Source organism: Lepisma saccharinum, chromosome 24 (assembly GCF_977018435.1).
Source record: "Lepisma saccharinum chromosome 24, izLepSacc3.1, whole genome shotgun sequence".
Classification (NCBI taxonomy): domain Eukaryota; kingdom Metazoa; phylum Arthropoda; class Insecta; order Zygentoma; family Lepismatidae; genus Lepisma; species Lepisma saccharinum.
Genome location: NC_139252.1, coordinates 31,881,964 through 31,905,207, shown reverse-complemented (window position 1 = coordinate 31,905,207; position 23,244 = coordinate 31,881,964). Strand labels below are relative to the sequence as shown.

The 23,244-nt window shown below is 40.3% G+C and overlaps 1 protein-coding gene across 4 annotated transcripts in view; it reads right to left on the bottom strand.

The window, feature by feature from the left end:
* The window catches only part of LOC145978280 (uncharacterized), a 523,367-nt gene that overhangs the window by 130,207 nt on the left and 369,916 nt on the right, over window positions 1–23,244 (bottom strand). The window contains exon 1 of one of the 4 annotated variants that reach the window (XM_083110799.1): window positions 6,131–6,643. The exons of 2 other annotated variants lie outside the window; for them this stretch is intronic. The gene's annotated coding sequence lies outside the window, so the exon portion shown is untranslated. Of the gene's footprint in view, window positions 1–4,240; window positions 4,289–6,130; window positions 6,644–23,244 lie in introns of those variants that run through there. One more of the 4 variants, XM_083110802.1, reaches the window with a different exon arrangement.

Here is a 23,244-nt window from a genome sequence, read left to right as displayed (position 1 = left end):
TTGAGGTGGGAACGATGTTACGGTAGGTCGAGGTCAGGGAAAGGAAAGTTTGACAGGATTTTATTGACTCGGGGTGGAACTGGAAACTCACATTTGTGGATATTGCTTAAGTATTTTCTTGTCGGCTCTGTACTTGCTGTACAGGAAAACCAGAATTGTATCTCAGTCTCATTGCTGTCTCTTCAACGTTCGTTGCGTCAGAAATTCGGGGAATTCTTGACAATTAGACTGCGGATTTATTATATGCACTAAAGACGAGTAAAATAGGCGTGGAAATAGATATCACAAATGATAACAATTGGCACTTTCAATCAAATTTCTGTAACCTTTTGTCCGACGATAAACAGCTTAGAGCGTAGATAGCTTTGAAGGTCCTGGCAAATATGAAACGCAAAATCTAAATGAGGTAATTTCTTTTAATTGAGACTTTACTAGGAAAATTCAACGTTAATACATATGTAATGTGTGTGCCTAATCATACAATAAAAAAATTGGCAATAAAAAAAATGTGACAATTTAAAAAAATGGAGGTTTTTAAAAGAATAAAAGTTTTGCCTCTGAGGGATTTCTTGAGGGAAATTTTCGGTCTATAAGACAAATATTTATGAGAAAAGGGGGACAATTTAGCCCTCCAGAGGGATTTTCGGAGGGGAAAAGTTAAAGTTTTTTTCTTCTGCGAGGGATTATTTTCGGAAAACCTACCGTAACTGGTTACAGGAAACAAGCTCCTTGAACATCTGGTTGAATCTTCTTCCCCCTTCCCTTACTTCCAGTCCATCGTTTATACAAACACCAGAGCGAGAGAAAGGGGGGGGGGGTGGAGGAAGAGGTTGAGAGCTCGCCTATACGCATATAAATTGATCACTTAACACGGTCTATCTACGCCGACACAGCTGCACGTACCCTTCGGCAGTCCATATCCACGTCCCTTGTCTGTAAAGGACATGAACTGCAATGTACTTCAAATGCTCAAATCACTCTCGACATCCGTCTAGATTCTTGTATCAAATAAAGGCAATTTTGCAACTGAAGCGTTCGAACTTATTTTTCTGGCAACATTGCACACGATTTTGAACACGCAGGGTGTATTCGACTGCACAGTTTTCTTCCAATGTTACCTAACGTATTTTCCACGGTAGTACACACAGAATATTTAATTTAAAACGTGGTAGCTAGGGATGGACAATATCGGAAATTCGATATCACGATATATCAAGAAAATATAGTCAGAGACGATACGATATTTTTTCCGTATCGTAATATCGGCGATATATCGTATCTTGTATATCCCCAAATATCTTTACGATATATCGCTGACACGATGTGTATCGACAAAATATCGTGACGATATTTTTCCAATATCGCGATATATCGCTCAACACTAGTTGTAGCCTAAACATTTCAAAATGTATCAAATTTCGAACATGTAGGGGAGATGCATCTCCATTTCTATTACTTTATTAAAAATAGCAGTGGCGTGCTCAAGATTTTCCAAAGGGGTCAGGGTTACGTATACTTATGTTAGTAACCAGCTCTCATTTTGCCATATTTTTCTGCCTTCGAAGTGTTTTTTTTTTTATCACTGGGCCAAAAGGATGGGTTATGACCCCTCCAATCCCCCTTTGGCACGCCACTGCAATATACTTATTTCTGTAAGTACAATGGCAATTACACATCTTGTAAAGTATAAAAAACTATCTTATTGTGTTTCTCATAAATATCTTACAGCGTATTTCATATTAATTCTGCCTATTTTATTCGCAAAATTGTGGGAGGGTGATTTCTGTAAATCTTCATATCAATTTTGTGCTACAAAGAAGTGTCAGGATATACATTTGAGAATTTTACACCACCCTTTTCACAGCTGTGCTTTAGTTAGAGAAGAATGCTATGAGATGCTTCAGAAGTAACTATTCTTACTTTCTGTCTTGTCATGTCGGTTATTTTTACGCCGTCTTTCTAGGTCTTCGTTTAATTTCGACGACGAGAATGAACCGATGAAATGGGTTATGGAATAAACGTAATGATACATCCATGTCTTAACCACTGTTCGACCTGGGACCTCTGGTTTCGTATTGCGTTACGCTGAACACTTCGCCATTTTGTTCAGCAAGGGTCCAGAATGTGTATAAGTTACCGGAAGTGATCAGAATACACTTTTGGTATACACGCAGAATTTAGATGCATCATTTGACAGTTAAACGTGTAATTTTTGTTTTTTTGAAAATGATCGCCTCTGATCTGTTCAACCAGTGAGAATTAAGCTTTTTGCATCGGGGGCATCAAGTTTATACACTTGAAATGGTTTAATCGTTGAGCGAAACTTCGGATTCGATAAAGAGTTAATGTGAATCAAACGAAATACTGGAATGCTTCTCTGTTCTTAAATCGAGATTTAATGCATTTTATAGTTGGTACAATTGATTACTTTCAATGCATGCAATGTATGTGTTACATTCCATAAAAGGAAACTAAACATCACAATGGACTAATTATATTTTAAAAATTACAAATAACTTAGTTATGTTTGGAAGTAAGTTTATAAAATAGTTGATACATTTTAATGAGTCGATTAATGTAGTACAAATAATATTTATAAAAGTCAGATGCATATTAGTGCATATTCAATACATGATGCATTTAGATGTTTCCTTGAGGGTACAGCTTCATGCACTACTTTGCATTAACTTTGCACTACGCACATTTTTTAGTGAGCATTCCTACATACAGAAAAGAAAATGCATCAGCTGGCAGAAAAATGCATAAACTCTGTGGCTCAGACCAAAATTTTTAAGTGCATCGTCGAGAAAGATGAAGGAAAGGTCGACATACAAAGAAATATTCTCTTGCATCATGGCTTTGCCTTTACAATGTACAAAAAAATGCATCAAACTATAAACCTGATTCTTGGCAAAGGCCAAAAACACACTTTATTGCATTTAGTTTTATGTGTAGCTAGAATTTACATTACGAAGCGCCTATTGCGTTCATGAATAGCTACCTTCATCGGAACTGTTACGTAAGATGACAGTCAGTACCCAAGTTCAAACATGGCAAAATTTCCATAACTATAAGCTACAAACTAGACAGTCGTTCACAACGCATACAGCATGGAATAGATAATAAGCTAACTAGCGCCTAATCAATGCGAAAAAGGACGCATAAAGGGCGAAAGGGGGGGGGGACTGAAACGTATCTTTCAAGATCCGAGCAACAATAAAGATTACAAGACGCGCTAAAATACCTTGACGCACCACTGGTCATAAATTATCATCGCGCGGTGCTTCTCTACCTGCTAAAACAACTTGGAAGATCCCGATCGTGGTCGAAAAAGAGTAGAAGCCAGGTATAGTAATCTACATGAAGGTAAAGATTAGGTTAGTCGAGAAGGGGGTGGGGGAGTGATTGTGCAAGGGAAGCAGATGGTTGGCCTAGGCAGAATTCAAGCACGGAATGGATTATACAACGTGAGGAGAATGAAACCCAAGACTGAGATCTGATCGGTGACGTGACGTGACAGTATTGGTTTCACGGAAAAGATACGCCACGCTACACAGCAAAAAGTGAATGAATAAGGTATATGCATCAGTCTGCAAAAGACGTGTGGCGTAATTTGGTTTACACCAAAGCGTATAAAAGTTTTCGTAAATTCTATCTTGCTGCAAACTATTTTCCCCCTAATGTGCTATTAGTTGGGCATCACATAACAGAACGAATAAATTACAATGGGTTTTTAAGTTCTACATTAGGATGCAACTGATAAATTTTTGAAAACTTTTTTTTTTTAACAAGACAATTTACCGAAATAGAGCACGTATATAACACACAAACTGCTATTTTGTAAAGCTGACTAAACTTACTCTTGGACATGTCAAAATATGTCAAATGTTGACTTTCAAGTCATTTTTAGACGCAAGTATCCAGTATTCAAGAATGGGATAGCTATTACAAATTTGACAGTGTTTTATTTCTCAGGCAAACGCACAGTAATTTCAATCTTCGATTTATTTATAAGTGTTCATAATTTCGTACACATACAATGTGTTTGTTTTAGTGTTCTTTTATGCCTATCTCGATTCAAAACAAATAATTACAGTTACAAAAGACGAATATTCTAATTTTTGTTACCATTTGAAACATCGCACTTTAAGAATGAGTTACTGCAAGCAGACAAAGCACAATCAATATACATGCAAGCAGCTCATCTTACTTACAAAAATAGGCACCGCATGTTGCTTACCAAGTCGTTTCATTTAACCATAAGCTCTGAACTGACAAATCAATTATCCCTCCATACGACTGCCGACTCGCCATGCTCTGGCCAGACGTTTTGTATCAAGGACAGGAAAGTTCAACTCCCCTTGCACAGAAACAAAACACAAACGAATTAATGATCGAACAGGCCTTGGCCTTACATTTCGCTTTCCGACACTTTTCATCAGATACAGCCAGTTCCTGCAATGTCCTACCACAAAAATCAATTCATTTTTATGCAGCACATTTTAACTTGTTTTCGTTGTGGTAATGACATAGATGAACAAACCTAAACGTCCACACCTAACAAGGATTCGAACCCAGAGCCCTTTGGTTCTAAGTTTTAAGAACATGCACTACATACATTGCAACGAATTCCTTACGTTACAATGTCATTCTAGTCCGTTGACCTTGAACTTGCGTCGTAAACTGTTTTTTCTCAAATGTATCCAGTTTGAAGAATTTCAATGTTCGAAATACACATTTTAAGCTCTAGTAGAATAGCAGGACTCGTAATCGCATGGATTATGATGAAGTTTGGCCAGATCTAGGTCTACATAAGATTTGTCACCACATTACGGTGGTAACATTTGAATTTAGAATTTTTACATGAAGATCTGTTACAAATTATGAATGCAGGTCTCATCTGATTCGTGGCGAAAAACTAAGTTGATACCAAAATAATGCTTTAATGTGCAAGGGCAAAAGATACTTGTCAATACTTTGTTTCGTTATGTCTGCTTTCTTTAGATAATGTAAGTTAACTTAGACTAATGATAACATTGCACTCGGATTAACCCTTTGTGCTTAATGTTCTCCTACTTGCTGCAACTATTGTATTTCATATTTAAGAATGTTGTTGGATGGAGAAAGTTATTTGCTCGGACACGTGCGTATTGAGGTCAACAAATAGAATAACAGCTTTTCGCACGGAGTTACGCGAATAACTGTAAGGAGATGTTCTTCGAGCATTACCGGAAGATACAAACCAGACTTATCGATTTTCGACGATGAATTGAAATTTAATTAAAACTTTAATACACCGCATTTCGCATTCTTTCCTCATCGCGATTTACATATAATCATGTAGAAATTGCATATTTCTTGAATTGATCTGCTCTTATTTCAAGCACATGCTCGAAAAACTTGACAAGAATTCTGCTACAATATGATGCTCATTACGACATATTTATCATTACATTACGAGAAATAACAAGAGGCCGGTCAAAACAGGATGAAGATTTAGCTCAGATGATCAATTGACGCGGTCAGACTGTAATCTATAAGAGATACAGGGTTCAAATCCAGTTCCGGCGGGTTCCACATAGGGTATTTGAGTCTATCCCCGGTGGAGGACCATTTCACAGGTACCACTTTAAATTTTAAGTACAGTCTAGATAACATATCTGAACACTGAATTCACTATTACTTTCGGCCGTAACGCTTAAGAACAGCACAGATTGATATTTTTACTGCTTAAAAGTGGTGTGGGGCGCATCAGCACTTTTAATATTTGCACATACTGTCAGAAAGTTGAAAGGAAGCGTGTTCCGAGTCCTGATTAACACTGAAAGAAATGTGCTAAAAACTACGAATTATTGTTGCTTATCGTGCTTAGCATAAGCGAGTTGCGAACAACCCAGTTTTCAAGGTACAACAGGAGTTTAATGTTGCAGTTAGGATTAGAATTGGTGCAGGGAATGAACAGGAATTTACTGTCGCGCGTGTGCCCTGCGGAATGCTTGATGAACCAATTTGACTGGCTTAACTTTTTATCACCGGCTTCATCTACAAGGACAGGTTGATGCTGGTTTCGGGGAGGGGGAGGGACACTTTGAACAAGCCTTACGCGCATGGCAACTATACAAACACTTACCTCAGTACTGGAAACGTTGCGTGGACACGAAATATGTGATATGGTTGTCAGAATCCGTACTTGAAAGACAGGAAGCAGTTCCACGGTTCGAGTTTGTTGACACTGCACCGTAAACACTTTTTTACTTGTTTTTTGCGGGAATACTGTAATGTCCAAGCTGATAGAAAAGCACGTTGTGGATGCGTTATCTATAAATAGACACGCGAGCTGACTGGATAGCGATGCCAGTGGGGAGGGGAGGAGATATCTCACTTCTTGGCTACCGGTACAGGGAAGGGACGACGGAACTCGGAGGTACGCTTGCCCAATATATTCATTCTCTCGCAAGCGCGTCGCACGATAAGTCCACACATGTCCACACACACGCACAACAGGTCCATGTGCGTACGTCCATCCGTTACGCACACACACGTGGTTTACGCAGCGCGCAGTCAAAAAACACTATGATGTCAGCGTACCGTTGCTGGCTGTCAACTCGCGAGACATAACTATAGACGTGAAGTTCTGGATACACCCTATTTCACCACCAGATCATATTTCTTCTTCTCCCTCCCCCGATTTTTCGCCTTTTCCCCCCTTCCCGTTCCCCCCTTTTGTCGTTCTTTCGCTGTTTCCCACTCCCTCCCCTTACATCACACACAGGCGCGCGCTAATACAAGGAAACATCAGCGAGGACAAAAAAAAAGGGGAAGGCCACGTGACCGAGATGGGCCAATGGCGACGCGTTCCGATTCACCAGGAGGTCTGTACGAAACGCCAGACTCACACGGTTGGAGTTTGACGGCGGAACCATATGCGAACCGGCAAAACTGTTCCTTACCAGCCGCACAGAAAACCCGAGACAGATAAACACGTGAATGCGTTGACAGTCAAGACGCAACGGTTCCTGCCACCGACGCGAGAGTGCGCACGCATCTCGCCGACGTAACGCGCCTTCAAGAATTACATCGTCAATCAAGCTTGTAGCAACAACGTTGTTGTATTCTGGGCACGAAAATAAACCCATACACAATACATCTCAAGAAAACAGCTCAACAGAACTGAGAGCACATGGTATCTTCTTGTAAAGCATAATAGCTTTGTAGTCAAGGGGTTCCCGGCTTCTTTCCCCGATGGACGCACATTGCACAAAGGTAACTTAGTTTAATTCTAATTGTTACTTATAACACAAATAATTAAACTACATTTGCACCCATAAAAATAATTTATATGTAAAGTGCACTAAAGTTATAACTATTACACGATTATGAAGATGTGAGCCTCCTCGATGTGTGTCTGTAATCAAGGAATAACTGGTTCGATCCTAGGACCTAAATAGATGCATAATGATTCGGATTCCACATTAAACTGTACGTCCAGTCCCGATTACCCTATCTGAGCATAAATTGACTCAAAAGAAACTGGCATAATTACGATGAACTCAATAATAAGAAACTTAGGATTCTGCCATGTCGCCCATATCTCAAGAGTTCCATTCTCATCTAAAAGCTCTCGGTCTAGTCCCAATTAACCCCTGTGCATAACATGGGCCCCCTAAACATGTTTTCTACATCAAATTCACTGTAAAAGTTCTCGTGTTTTCTACTTAGCCTAATCAAGGTTCCCAGGTTAAATCAAAATAACTTATCGGACAAAAAGTGTTATGTTTTCAACTTTGCGTGTTAAACAGACAAATCAAGAATGTTCAGCATTTCTAAAAACAAATGACAAAATATAAAATAAAGTAATATTTTTGTACGAAAGATTTCCAAGAAAGACCACAAAGAACTCGAAATGCATCAAATCAAGGTTGATGCACTTTTAATGCGTCAATTGACTTTTTCTTTTCTTTTTATTTGCTTTATTTTACTTCGCTTTTTGTGCCACTTATGGGAAGATGGGAATGAGGGATGATATGATGAAATTGATGAATGGACACTCAGAAACATCCATGCCCAGGCCAGGATTCGAACCCGACACACCTTGCGTCGTAGCGCGATGTGCTAATAACCACTCCGCCACACTGGCCGGCATTTGTTTCTTTCAAATGATCGTGTCTGATCTTAACTGATGCATTTTTAGTGCATCACACTGAACACTAGCTGATAAAAGTACCTTTTGATGCAGCAAAAATGCATTTTTAGCACTTTATTCACATTAATGTGCTATTGGAGTCAACATATTTGTGTCAATTCAAACATTTTTTTTGATTCTTGAATGTTCTTACAAAACTTCCTGATTTTTCCAAGTTTTCTACATAAGTGAAAAGCCTGTTCTTTTACCAAGAAAATGTCAAAGAACTCGACTCATTTCATTATAATATCAAATTTTATTCAATAAGGAACATTTCTCAGAGCTTGTGATGGGTACGTGACGATAAACCTCAATATAGCGGGCCCATGGAAAGCCGTGAAGCTTGAACATCACAATTGCAAAACAAACTCTCACGTAAGAAGATAGAATCCTGTGAAGCATATCATGACAACACTAAAACCCACAGATTTTTGCATTAATTTCCAATTTGGCAATTCCTACATCCGGCGTAAGGAACTAATGCATGAAGAACGTCCGATTACGAACAATTTTTCGCATGCGGCAAATAAAAGTTAATGCAAGATCAGTGTACACGAGGGTTATAATCATTTCGACTTTCCTTTAGTCTCGCACCAAGCTCGAACTGTTAAGAAAAGACAACTCTAAACAGACTGATCGTGCCTTACATAACAATCAAACGAAAGGTTTACGAGCGAACTCAGAAACTACCTAGGTAGAAAGAACAGGAGTTAGTTGTCCTTGGATGTTATTTATTCCAACTACACTCCTCTCTTTCCCACACCGAATTCTTTAGGTGTAAAAATTAGTCTGAGAAAAATCTCAACTTTAAATGCAATCTGGCAAATCTGCTCCAAGACGAGTTCTCGCAGGAGAGTCCATCAGTGCGCTGTCGACGGGCATTGGTTAGCCAAGATGACGTCACCTTGGTAATCCTCTCAATGAAACTCAAGAACCATGCAATCCAAGGTGATTACTTTTTACAGCGCGTACGGTGGGATGCACAAGTATTACGGGGCAAATTCTCCATGGCTATTTTCATTAATTTTTAAGGATGGATCTCTAAATTTGCTGGCACTGCTGTACGCAAATGTAGGGGGCTGATGGGGCTGCAACCCCTCCCGAAATTTGAAGAAATCAAAAGTTTCAAATGAAGGCGGTAAAGAACCAGAGATAATGCAAACTGAAAAATACAAACTACCCTTAAAATGACTACAATGACTACACTTTTCGTCTTTGAACAACTTTTAAAACAAAGGTAAAAAAAATGTAATTACGAAATATTTTACCGCGAATTTGTTGTCAGCAGCTTGTTTCAATTCTTAAAGCTCTCATTGCGTAAACAAAGAGAATAACCATGGTGAAGGACAGTTTGATTTGCAATACTTATGCACTCCACTGTACAGCATATCATTATAAATATATTTATCCGTTAATTGGTCGATTGGCCACGCTCCCTTTGTCGTCATAATTCAGTTGACGTCATCCCTATCTTCTTTTGCCTTCTTTCTCATGAGTAATGTCAACGCTTGTAGACTCCTTATTCCATATATTATCCCCTAACGTGTTTTTCACGCTCTGGAGCTATTTGATGCTCTTTCATCACGCCGTCGGCACACACACACACATATCCACGCGGGCTCGCACACAGAAAAAGACAGTTGGACCGAGTTCCACATCCCACATCATGGTTCCGAAAACGCCAACTCTGTCAGATGAGGAATTGGTTTGGGAAGTGAGGGTAGAGCACCTCCTCCCCCCTTCCTCCGTCGGCACGACGACGGAGCAACGTCACAGGAAAAAGCGTCTTGCGTCTCCTTCCGTCTGTTGGCAAGGGTTTCGCAGGGAATGCTGGGAGAAACTAAGGCCAAGTATAACATACAGACCAAAATAGGCCAACTGCGATGAAAAAAGCTGCCTGTGTTGGTGTAGTAAACATACAAACAACCTCCAAGTTTATCTTAGCCCTGTCCGGTAGTGATTTTTGGAATGCACTATTTAAAAACTTCAAGAGTACAGTTCGGTGCACTTTTGTGACACTGAGAATTTGCAGAAACTGCAACATTAGTTATATTTGTGAGCTTGATCATACTGATAAACGGAATACCTGGCAAGACTGCCAACGGATAACTGTGTAAGTTCATAATTTATCGTTGTCCAAGTAGGGTACATACAGGCGAGTCAATAAGAGAGCATTGTGAGATGACGTCACGTGGGGGGGGGGGGGGCAAGAGGCATTTGAAACACACAAAATTGACTGTGCCAAGATAACTCGTACTAAAGGAAATCACTAACGTACAGGGTAAACGAAGTTAGTATACGGTGTGTTTTATACACCGTATATCGATACACATGTAGATGGAATTGTATGTTCTGCAAATATACTGTATAAAGAAACAAACTGCCAGAGTACTAATTGAGGTGAGTACATCGAGAGAAAGATTTTGTAGCTTGCATTCTCGCATCTGCCGCTTGGCGGCGCTGCTGATTCTCGCATTACTTTCTGACGACGCAATGCATTCTATTATGGAATCTGTGACTTCGTTATCTGCCAGACTCTGCAATCAATTTGAACCCGGTAGAGGAACAGTGACTCTGATACCACTTTAAACTGTAGATCCTGTTCCGATTGGCCTTTATGACCATAAAGTAAACTTAAATAAATTTAAAAGGGGGGGGAGGTGACAAATGAGACGTAATACTTGTCTATTCCTACTGTAATGACAAGATACAATTTCCTACTTCCTAGTGCATTTTTAAATAACACTGAAGTAAGTACGATTTTAAATCCAGTTCTACTTAAAGCTGAAATCAGTTTCCCTTGTTTTTTCATGCACATTTGACCTTGAAAACAAGACAAAATTCCACTTTCCTGAACCGAGAGCCAAGATTTGAAATTGAAAGCCGAAACGGACAGCAGACGTGCTTGCATTATGCAATGCAATTGGTCAACATTTAAGACAAACATTCTCAGCCAATCTCAACTCCTGTTACATGCACTTAATGCACGTATGGTTCTTTAAAGAAAATCCTTCGGTGGCTTGAATCAGGGACACACATCAATCAGCCACAGGGGATGATTTGATCTCTCAGTAGCCTGTAACAGAACAGGAGGAGATAAGAGCATAGTGGATGTGCATTAGATTCAATCAACAGTACCTCCGATGCAAATTTTCCCAACCTGCACAGCACCCTTTGAGCGAAAACAATCTTGAGCTACGCTGGCACGAGTCTCCATCGATTATTCAGCCCGTCCTCCCATCCCCCAACTCCAAATCCACTTTACCTCCCCTCCAATTTCCTCCCTCAGCCTCCTTTCCGCTCCCCCTCCATCACAGGATCCCCCCTTCCCTTTTACTCGCTTCTGGAAGACCAACCACAGACATAGGGATTAAAACTATCGATCTGGGCTCGAAGAATACAGAAGCATCTCCCGATTCAAATTGGGAGGCAAACAAAACAAGCCCCCATCCCTCTCCCTAGAGTTGTGATTGATGTAAGGGGTGAAACAACACCAATCCCAAATCCTTATTTCGCAGACATAAGCTCTCCTTCCTTCCTTTTCCTCAATCTTTCTCTCAATCTCTTTCATTCGCCCCCTCATCCCCCGCCTCCCTGCACTTCTCCCTCTCATATCCAATTACAAGTCTCCCGACAGCATCCCAGAAATGGAAGCGATATTTCTCCTTCAGAGTCAATTGCACTGTGAGCGATCCACTCTATGAAACTCTTGTATCCCGTGCTGCATGTCTCCTAAGACGTCGAAACCGCGAAACAATCTCCTTCGCTCTAGCCCCCAGGAAAAAAAAAGCCATTTTCAGCTCCGTGAATTCTGCATTCGCAGATATTTGATGGTGAAGCTCTCTGCCGGAATTGATCTTTTATGAGTTGGTTCATTTCCTCATTGTATCGCTGAAATAACTTTTCCGGGCAAGACTCTATGGCACTTGTGAGATGATTCGTTTCCCTGACCGTGTTCTTCCCTGCTGAAAAAATTTTCCCGGACATCTCCTCGGCTCTTATTAAAGGATTCATTTTTCTGACTTGCCTGCTGAAATAATTTTCCCGGACATCTCTTTGGCTCTTATGAGAGGATTCATTTCCCTGACTTCCCTGCTGAAATAAGTTTCCCGGGCAAGACTCTATGGCACTTGTGAGATGATTCGTTTCCCTGAGCGTGTTCTACCCTGCTGAAAGAATTTTCCTGGACATCTACTCGGCTCTTATTAGAGGATTCATTTTTCTGACTTCCCTGCTGAAATAGGTTTCCCGGACATCTCTTTGGCTCTTATGAGAGGATTCATTTCCCTGACTTCCCTGCTGAAATAAGTTTCCCGGACATCTCTTTGGCTCTTATGAGAGGATTCATTTCCCTGACTTCCCTGCTGAAATAAGTTTCCCGGACATCTCTTTGGCTCTTATGAGAGGATTCATTTCCCTGACTTCCCTGCTGAAATAAGTTTCCCGGACATCTCTTCGGCTCTTATGAGAGGATTCATTTCCCTGACCTTGTTCTTCCTTGCTGAAATTTAGTTTCTTGAACACACACTGACTTTTATAAACTATTTGACTTCCATGACTTTTCTAAGACTTCAAAAATGATTCATTTTCCTGACCATGGTTTCACTTCTCTGACTACGCACCACTTTCAGAGAGGACACCATAGTCAGTCATCGTCGCTCAGAATACATACTGCCATTGTCAGAAGCCATATAATTCTCAATGTCTAATCTGCAACCTTCGTGGAAACTTTGAAACCCTCTGCACCAAATGCAGAAAGTCGTTGCCAACTTTCCCATTTGCTTTCGAGTTTTCAGGATGCCGCCGACATAACCCTGTATCGAAGGACATAAGAAATTTTCACGACACGTCTGCGTCCACAGTAAATCCTCCGCCCTTTGACCTAGAGGTACATTTTTATGGTTCCAGGATCCTCCATGAACCAAGATGGAACTTCCTGAATGGAGCCTTCCCCCCCCTCCTTTCCTCCAGATTGCTCTCCGGAACGTAACCTTCTGATATTGAAGATTTGCAGGGGACCTACACAACAATGGCTGCCCCAAAAGCCATCTTTCTCTCCCCCCTCCTCCCCAATGTCCACGCTCTTGTGCACTTGTTTCTCTTTCAAGAAGTCTGAAGCATTTTTCAATTTTCTGGGGGGACGTGGGACAAGTAAATAGGCCGGGGGGGGGTTGAGTAAGTAAGGGGGAGGGAGACCTCAAAAGTTTCCTTTTCAAAAATGTTGACAGCTGTGGTTTATTGGATGCTGCGGGGGGAAGAGGGGGGCATCCCCCCATTTCGATACGGATTCCTTCACTTTATATTTGCTACATGAGCATGATCTGTGGGGGAGATCCTCCCTCGCCATTTTGTGTGTCCCGTACCCATGGTTCATTGCGTCTCACCCTCGGCCCTCTGGCGACAAGTTTCGAAAACTTTCAATTAAAGGCATGTACGCGGAATTAATTCGATTGGGTGTGGTAGTCGCTCCCTCCCTCCCAACCCCTTCTTCTACCCTCTGCCCTTTCTTGGGATTATGCCAGGTCCCTGGAAAACTCCCTGGGGGAGGATGCTGTGACGGGGTAAGGAGGTAAAGATGGAGGACACAAAATATACCCATATTTCTGCTTTCAATCGAGGATATGGTAAACAAAGTATTTCTCCATATACCGGCCCGAAGCTGGGGGAAAGACATTGACATCGATAGAAATGTTGTTAAAAGAATATTAATTAGCAATTTCATACAGATTAGTCTGAGAGGTGCGCTTGTAATCAGCACAATAGACAAGAATGAATTGTCATTATAAATACATTCAGGTACACTTCTGGGAGTTATAACGAACCCTATGACTTACAACTTCCAGAAGAGTGCGCGACTCCAATTTGACCTGATTTACTCGCTTTACATGTCTACATATATGAATGTTATAGTTTCATGCATTTTTGTAGGCTTAATATTGATTTGTGCATTTTAAAATGCTATGGTCAGAAATTTCTCACACATTTTAGATGGTTGCGTCATTAATTTTATACATGTGTTCGTTCTGTGTCTGTCCTTATACTTTTTAGGTGCTATTTCAGTCTTTATGTATACGTATTCGCCTGCTGTGTCAGTCTTTATATAGCTACGTATTCGCCTGCTGTGTCAGTCTTTATGTACGTATTTGAATGTTGTGTCAGTCTTTATATACGTATTTGCATGTTGTGTCAGTCTTTATATACGTATTCGAATGTTGTGTCAGTCTTTATATACGTATTCGCCTACTGTGTCAGTCTTTACATACGTATTCCCCTGCTGTGTCAGTATTTATACATGTATTTGCGTACTGAGTCAGTCTTTATATACACATTGGAGTACTGTTTCAGTAACATCTACGTAATGGAGTACTGTTTCAGTCTTTATATACATGCTTATTCGCTGTTTCAGTCTATATGTACATACTTATTCGCAGTTTCAGTCTTTATATACATGCTTATTCGCTGTTTCAGTCTTTATATACATGCTTATTCGCTGTTTCAGTCTTTATATACATACTTATTCGCTGTTTCAGTTTTTATATACATACTTATTCGCTGTTTCAGTCCTTATATATACATACTTACTCGCTGTTTCAGTCTTTATATACATACTTATTCGCTGTTTCAGTCTTTATATACATACTTATTCGCTGTTTCAGTCTTTATATACATACTTATTCGCTGTTTCAGTCTTTATATACATACTTATTCGCTGTTTCAGTCTTTATATACATACTTATTCGCTGTTTCAGTCTTTATATACATACTTATTCGCTGTTTCAGTCTTTATATACATACTTATTCGCTGTTTCAGTCTTTATATACATACTTATTCGCTGTTTCAGTCTTTATATACATACTTATTCGCTGTTTCAGTCTTTATATACATACTTACTCGCTGTTTCAGTCTTTATATACATACTTATTCGCTGTTTCAGTCTTTATATACATACTTATTCGCTGTTTCAGTCTTTATATACATACTTATTCGCTGTTTCAGTTTTTATATACATACTTATTCGCTGTTTCAGTCTTTATATACATACTTATTCGCTGTTTCAGTCTTTATATACATACTTATTCGCTGTTTCAGTCTTTATATACATACTTATTCGCTGTTTCAGTCTTTATATACATACTTATTCGCTGTTTCAGTCTTTATATACATACTTATTCGCTGTTTCAGTCTTTATATACATACTTATTCGCTGTTTCAGTCTTTATATACATACTTATTCGCTGTTTCAGTCTTTATATACATACTTATTCGCTGTTTCAGTCTTTATATACATACTTACTCGCTGTTTCAGTCTTTATATACATACTTATTCGCTGTTTCAGTCTTTATATACATACTTATTCGCTGTTTCAGTCTTTATATACATACTTATTCGCTGTTTCAGTCTTTATATACATACTTACTCGCTGTTTCAGTCTTTATATACATACTTACTAGCTGTTTCAGTCTTTATATACATACTTATTCGCTGTTTCACTCTTTATATACATACTTATTCGCTGTTTCAGTCTTTATATACATACTTATTCGCTGTTTCAGTCTTTATATACATACTTATTCGCTGTTTCAGTCTTTATATACATACTTACTCGCTGTTTCAGTCTTTATATACATACTTATTCGCTGTTTCAGTCTTTATATACATACTTATTCGCTGTTTCAGTCTTTATATACATACTTATTCGCTGTTTCAGTCTTTATATACATACTTATTCGCTGTTTCAGTCTCTATACACTTTTGGCGTGTTATCTTAGGTTTTTGTTTTTCATTTCCCGTGCTTGTCACAGTTTGTATCCATTTGTGTGTGTTTCTATGTAGTTTCCGTATCATCCAAAAGAAATGTTTCTTCTGTGAACAACAATTCATACATTTCGGAGCCAGGGAGGGAAAAAAACTAATAAATAACGGACCGAACACCAACTTCCTCATACGCCATTCCATCCCGCAACATAACGAGCAACCCTTATGAACACATCATATCAAATGGTGATGCCCGAGTAACAACCGTTGCTAAACGGACACGTCGCCATACACAAACAGGGACCATCCCCCCTGCCCCCCCTCCTTCAGGCAAGAGGAGAGAAAGTGGATAGACTTCAATGGACACTGGCGTAGGTACGAGTGCAACTGCTTCAATTGTACTCGAGAGCAAAAAAAAGGAGTACCTAGTGCAAACAGTACTAGGTCCAACATGGTGCGATAAATCAGCCGCGTCCTTCTATGCGATCCATCACTTCAGGGAGGGGAGAAAGGGTGTGTCCGCCATTTGCATGAAGTTTGCACAATGACTCCCAGCATAATGGCAATCTCCGCCTATTTACGTATAATAGCTGTGTCCTTCTGGCATGCTCTTTTTTCTTCTTCTTTCAGTTGCTTCGACCATCTCCCCCTCCTCTCGTCCATGGCTTCGCATGCAAATGGAGTTACGAGGATCATACTCCATACGTGTCTCTCTCGATCCCATTGTCTTCTGATCGTGGAGCCAGTTTTGCGATTCATTCAGAACCTCCTCCCGTCGCGGCCTCCTCATTTGCATCCAATGAATTCGCTGGACGGATTCGGCGAAGGTGCATTTTTGCAGGGACCAACACACGCACATCCGTCCGGGCAGCTCTTCATCCTCCCTGCCCCCCCTCCCCCCCTTCTCCCTGCTTGGTATGGTTACTGCAAGATCCCTTAGATAGAGGACAAAGCTCTATACTCTTTTTTGCACAGAAAAAAATGATTTCAGATTTTCCCGCGTCTCGTTTGCCACTTCAGTCGACTTATCACAGTCCTTGTGCATTGTCAGTCGCCTCCTCATAGTCCTTGTGCATTGTCAGTCGCCTCCTCATAGTCCTTGTGCATTGTCAGTTGCTTTCTCATAGTTCCTGTGCATTTTCAGACGTTTTCTCACAGTTTTTATGCATTTGAGTCACGTTCTCAGTGTTTTATGCATTTCACCCGCTTTCTCACAATAGTAAATATGTTTTCGAACAATATCCAAGAGGAATTCTAAACAGATTTATATATAATTTATGTATAATTTAAAATATCGCCGCAGTTCGAAATGAGATAATTTCTTGTCTCAAACGAGCTACATGAATGATTAGAAAGAACGTGAAAATGCATCGTAAGTGTGAGAAGGAACATCAAAATGCAGGCGGAAAGCCATGAAAATGCATGGAAAGTATGAGGACATAAAAGTGCATGAAAAGCATGGGGAAAGGCACGAATATGCATGAAAACTATGAGGAAAGCCATGAAAATGCATCGCAAGTGTGAGGAAAAGCATGAAAATGCATGCAAGTGTGAGGAAAAGCATGAAAATGCATGCAAGTGTGAGGAAAGACATGAAAAGTGTAAGTAAAGACTTGAAAATATATGACAAATGTGAGGAAGAACATGAGTATGTATGCCAACTGTAAGAAACAACATGAACGAGTACTGGAGAAAGATTATGCATGAAAACTGTGAGAAAGAACATGAAAATGCATGGAAACAGTGCGACAGCCCATTTAAGATCATAAACCTATCGAAAGAGGAAGCTCCTTTTGAAGTCTCAAAATTTATTACGCGTGAACAGTCTACACGAATCCCTTAAACAAATCTTTACTCCCAAGATCTCAAAAAAACAGACCGACTCAACGCACGCGCCGCACAATTAGGACCTACAGTTTTACGACCGCTAAACGAGCCATAAAATTCGGAACCACTCTACTCTCCGCCGTTCCGTTGATGTCATTTAGAGAACCGACAGGACTGCGACATGATTGTAACGAGCTCATTCGAGAGGCCATTTGTTCCATTATCGGCATCGTAAAAAGACGCTCAGCTAGCTCTGGTAGCAAGTTGTGCATTTTCTCGCTGTGGGCGTAAGGCTGAGTTTCCGAACGCGCATCAATAAGTAGAATACCTGCCAGAAAAAATAACAACGGTTTCTTTACGTAGCGTACAGGGTGTCCGAATTGAAACGCCCTAATTTCAGCTGACTGTAACTCCACGTGTATTTGATGCATCCAAATGATTCATGAATATGCATATCGTTTTTGCAAACGATAGCTCTTTGTGAAATTCTATAAATCAAAAACGGGTGATCCAATCGTGATGAAATTTTAGTATGGTGCAGGTTGAAAGGTTTTTAAACACACATCTTAACTTTAAGATTTTTTAAATTTGTCAAAATACCGTTATCATCAATATTGCCAAACGACTTTTTCTTCGTATTGGGTAGTCGTACAAATACAATACTGGCCTTGTTTCGAAGCTCTTTGCATCTGTTTTGAAAAGCCATTGTAATTGTCAATTCGCATTGCGAAACCGATTTTATACAGAGTTTTATTCAGCGGAGTGAAGCTGTGCGCGGAATGTGGCAACACCGCTTGCATTGACTCGCAATGCCAACTATAGAACAGCTTCGTGAAAGGATTACGGTTGCCATTGGGACAGTCCCCACACATGCTACAGGCAACCTGGCTGGAAATTGATTAGCCTATCGGCTGGACATACTCCGTGTGACTCATGTGGAAATCTACTAATTACTATCTTGCTCACAGAAACTTTATGACTATGTATATTCATTAATGTATAAATCATTTGGATGCATCAAATACATGTGGAGTTACAGACAGTTGAAATCAGGGCGTTTCAATTCGGACACCCTGTATTTTAGTAGCGGTTTGTACAGGAGGGGCGGTGTGAGGGTGGACCAGACTGGGCATTTTTTCTATTTTTACTTTCCTCTCCTGTCTCCTTGGGCTAATCGCGACGATGAGGATGAATAGACATTCACACGCGGAAAGTCGTATATTGAATTTTCAGTGCTGAGACGGTGAGTTGAACACCGAGCTCACCCCTGAGGCAACTCGTGCTAATATATTATTTGGTAATTCGAAACAAATAGGCTTGATTTGGCCAAAATTAATGAGAAAAAAAAATCATTGTGCTCCTGAGCAGTCATTGCCACGTGTTTAATCAAATGTTTCGTAAGCGAGTTCCTATTATTATTGTTCCAAATGACCATTTCTTGCACGTCTTAGTTTACTAACATTCCCAACTAAAAAACTGTAGGACCAGTCCCAATTAATCTATCTGAGCATGACGTGAACTTAAAAATAAACTTTACGAAACCAACAACGCATCTGCTTTGAATCGAAAATACTGGTTGCAAAATTTAAAAATTAATTTTAGCGTGCCGTTTCCAACTGTGCATTTTCAAACATTATTACACTCCTCACAAAAAGTTTGGAATATTGTTATATTAGGCAATAGGTATAGTCGGATTATTTCCGTAACATCTCCAGCTAACTGCGAAAGCACAGTTAGCGAGCCTACCAACAGTGCAGAACGTCAGCAAGAGCGTTACTGATAGGCGCTGGATTAAGATGACGTCAGCAGCTCGCTTTTTGATTGGGGGCGTTGGGAGTTATGACTCCTTCCAAGCTCCAACTGCACAACAGCCAGGGATGTTATGGAAATAATCTCACTCTAATAGTAACTGTGGCGTATGTCGGCGAAAACATAAGAACGTCCAGTAGAGAGACAGATACCATGTGTTGTGGCTTTCCAAGCCTGTGCCTATCATCTAATGCCTAAGGAAGCAATATTCCTATATTCCTTTTGCGGAATGTCTGGAGTAGCGACGCGCAGAGGCGAAAGCTTATGGGAGGGCCAGACTATGCCGCGCTCTCCTGAATGCAGAATTACCACAGAACTACTGGACCGCGAATGACCAGTCGAGTCGCTCCCTCCCGCTCGACCCTTCCCCTCCGCGCGTTCATTGGACGAAGCACACACCGCAACGTGCGCGCAGGACGCGTTCGCATTCTCTTACTCCAGACATTCCAGAAAAGCAATATAAGTTTTTGTGAGGAGTGTGTTATAGCAATGCATAAGTCAAGGACTGAATGGGTTTAACCCCGACAAGATTTTGACATTTTACTTGTACTGCGTCGTTGGTAATCGCGACGATGAAGATGAATAGTGAACTTGGTAAAGGAACAATCATGAAGATATTCGAGTCTTTTACATGGCAAAGTTAAGGCTGTGGAGCGTATTGTTCCACTTGACCATGTTTACAAAAAAAATTGAATGTGGAATATTGAAACATTGAAAAAAGAAAGAAAAAAAATATATAAAAATTACAGAGGAATAAAAAAATACATATAGGAATGGTAATCTAACCTATAGATACGGACACTCACACATACATATTTTTGCCCTTACACATACACACATGTACACATACGCAAATACAGAACATTACACTTAGCCTACTTAAACAAAGTCCAAAACGGTATACTTTGACGATAATTCATGTTAACAATTACGTTAAATCATTTTTGTGCCTTACGTCCTTCTATCATTCTTTATAACAATTTTTTGAACGTCACAATTGAGGAAGAGACATGAATTTCAGGTGGCAATTTGTTCCAAAGGCCTGCTGAGGTAACAGTAAGAGAATTTGCATAAAAGTTGGATTTGTGGAGTGGAATGGGGAGCAGAGAGCTCTCGCGCCATCTAGCGTTGCGGTTCTGAAAGTCGGAACTTGGATGGCAGGATCGAAAGTCGACAACTTAACATACTAAGTGATTGTAAAATGCGGTGAAATCTTGATCGAGAAATTCATCTAGACGAGCTAGTCTCGTACTCGTTCTAGCAAAGGCACGGAGGTCGTCGATGCGAGATTTTTCTCTCGATGTCGTAGTAATGATAGTAATAATATATACATATATAAACATAAACGAATTGGACATCGCCAAACAACCAGAAAAGATTCAATAAAGTAAAGCGAAATTTAAGTGTGTGCAAATCCATTTCTGTGAGAGTGTTCCTCCGCGCGGGATGAAAATGTCAAACGACACATCGCCAGGAAGACAAACAGCGCAAAATTATGGCGGTTGACGAGTTCATTTCCGAGAATCTCAAACGTTGCACGAGGAGAAATGGTAGAAGGGAGGGGGAGGAGGAGGAGAGAAGACGAATGAAAGCGGGGAGCAAAACACGAAGGTCACCTAAAACACAGGTCTACCGTCTTTCAAAGGAAAATACGCAACGCAGATTCCAGGAACAAGAAAGACGAGATGACGTCATCTCGCAATAGGAGCTACGAAATAGCACTCCACTCATTCATTTACCTGTATCTGCATTTTTGTTATTTTTATGTCGCTTTTCTGCAACTTTTGGTTAATCGCGATGATTGCATAAAGGTTCATGCTCGGACCGGCGGGAAACTTCGGTCGAAAGTCGACAACTTAACGCTTTACGGGACTAGCTTCATTTATTTTCTACCGGATGTCCAAGGCAGGTGCATCCAGGTGAGTCAATAATACGGTAGTTAGGAACTTTGGAAACCTCCACAACGAAATGTTGACTGGAAAAATAGCGGATTGGGACCGTCGATTTTCGCTGCCATGCAAACACCGTTAAAAATTACATGACTGTTGTTCCTTCGAAATTTTAATTTTAATTTAATTTTACTGCTCACCCTAATTAATGTAATTTTAATGATGCATGATAAAATATTTAAATTAAAGACGGTTGCCAACCGTTTTTGTATATTAACATGCAGACAACAATGTACGAAATTATAAAAATGAATATCTATAGGTAAACATGTAAAAAATACTGAAAATCTTATCGATAACTATCAAAAATATTAAAAATCTATATACGTATATAAAAATGGATGTGTGTGTGTGGGTGTGTATATTTGTTTGTTCCGGAATAACTCTCGAACGCCTGGAGCAATTTCTACCAAACTTCGTACACGTATCACTTGTAATCTGAAAATAAATACTGTGGGGGTAAGACACCCCTGGCACGCCTAGGGGTAGGGTGGGAAGGGGTGACATGTAAAAATAATCGAGAACCACCGATATTAAATTCTGCACAGACAGACATCCGTGACTCTATGCAATCCGCACAACGATAGTGTTTCTCTGGTTGTCTAACATTCAGGCTGTGTTGCGAATGGAATCCATAGTTTTCGTGACACTTCCAATGCGGTTCAACTCCAAGTTCATCACCTGGGGGGTGAGAGGGTGTGAGAAATAAAATGCCACAAATAACCTAGATTGGTGTCGAATCCATAGTTTTCGGAATCGCTAAGCTAATTGGTGACATTCACGATCACATTTAAAATTAGTTACATTTTACACTAAAGTTAGAATTCATCATTTTCCTGTCTAATACAAGATTGGGATACATAAATACCCGGCAAGGCCGGACTACTATGCTCATCTTCGTCTTCAGGGCATCGAAAGAGAAGATAGTCCTAAGCTTTCAACAACATCTGAACCTTTCTGTGGCTCTGTGCAAGCTCTGCCGTCAACCTGCATGTACTGCAATTGTAAAGCTAACAATAAAGTCGTCTCGCCTTCATTTTTAACCAATCAGAACTGTCAAAGCTGAAAACGAGCGCTGATTATCATTGCGACGACACACTGGCAGAGACGCAGTTCTTGATGACGCCGCATCCAGGCCCTGTCACTGGAGCCGACGCCTTAGGACGCCACTCAAGGGAGGCAGAGGAGTGGAGGGGCCGATAAATTAACAGCCACTAACGATGAAAGCGGGGAGAAAAGAAATGATGTAAGACGAAGCCACGGTCAAAGGCCTCTTGGGTTTCGGGATTAATGACTAAGTCACAGGACCGCGTGATCATTTTCAGAGAGAACTCTTGGTCTTGCCGGATCAAGGCTAAGTGCGACACTCGCCATTGCGGAACACACAAGTTGCATGCAGACTAAGGATGGACAACTCCGGATAAAATGTTGTCCGGATTATCCGGAATGTTATATAGTTTATCCGTTTCACGGGCTATCCACATATTCTTTTATTCCTCATCTTTGTATTTCATTGTACGAATTTGCTACAAATCCTTTAAAGCTGTTCAATCCGCATCTATCTGAATTCTCCACATATCCGGCTTATATCGGATAATTATAACGGCGGGGTACATGGGCGTCGCCAGAAATTTTTGCAGGGGGTGTCGGGCAAATGATAAAAGTTGAATAGTAGAAAAAAAATAATACGTAGCTATTATTACTAGGGAACGGTACTTAT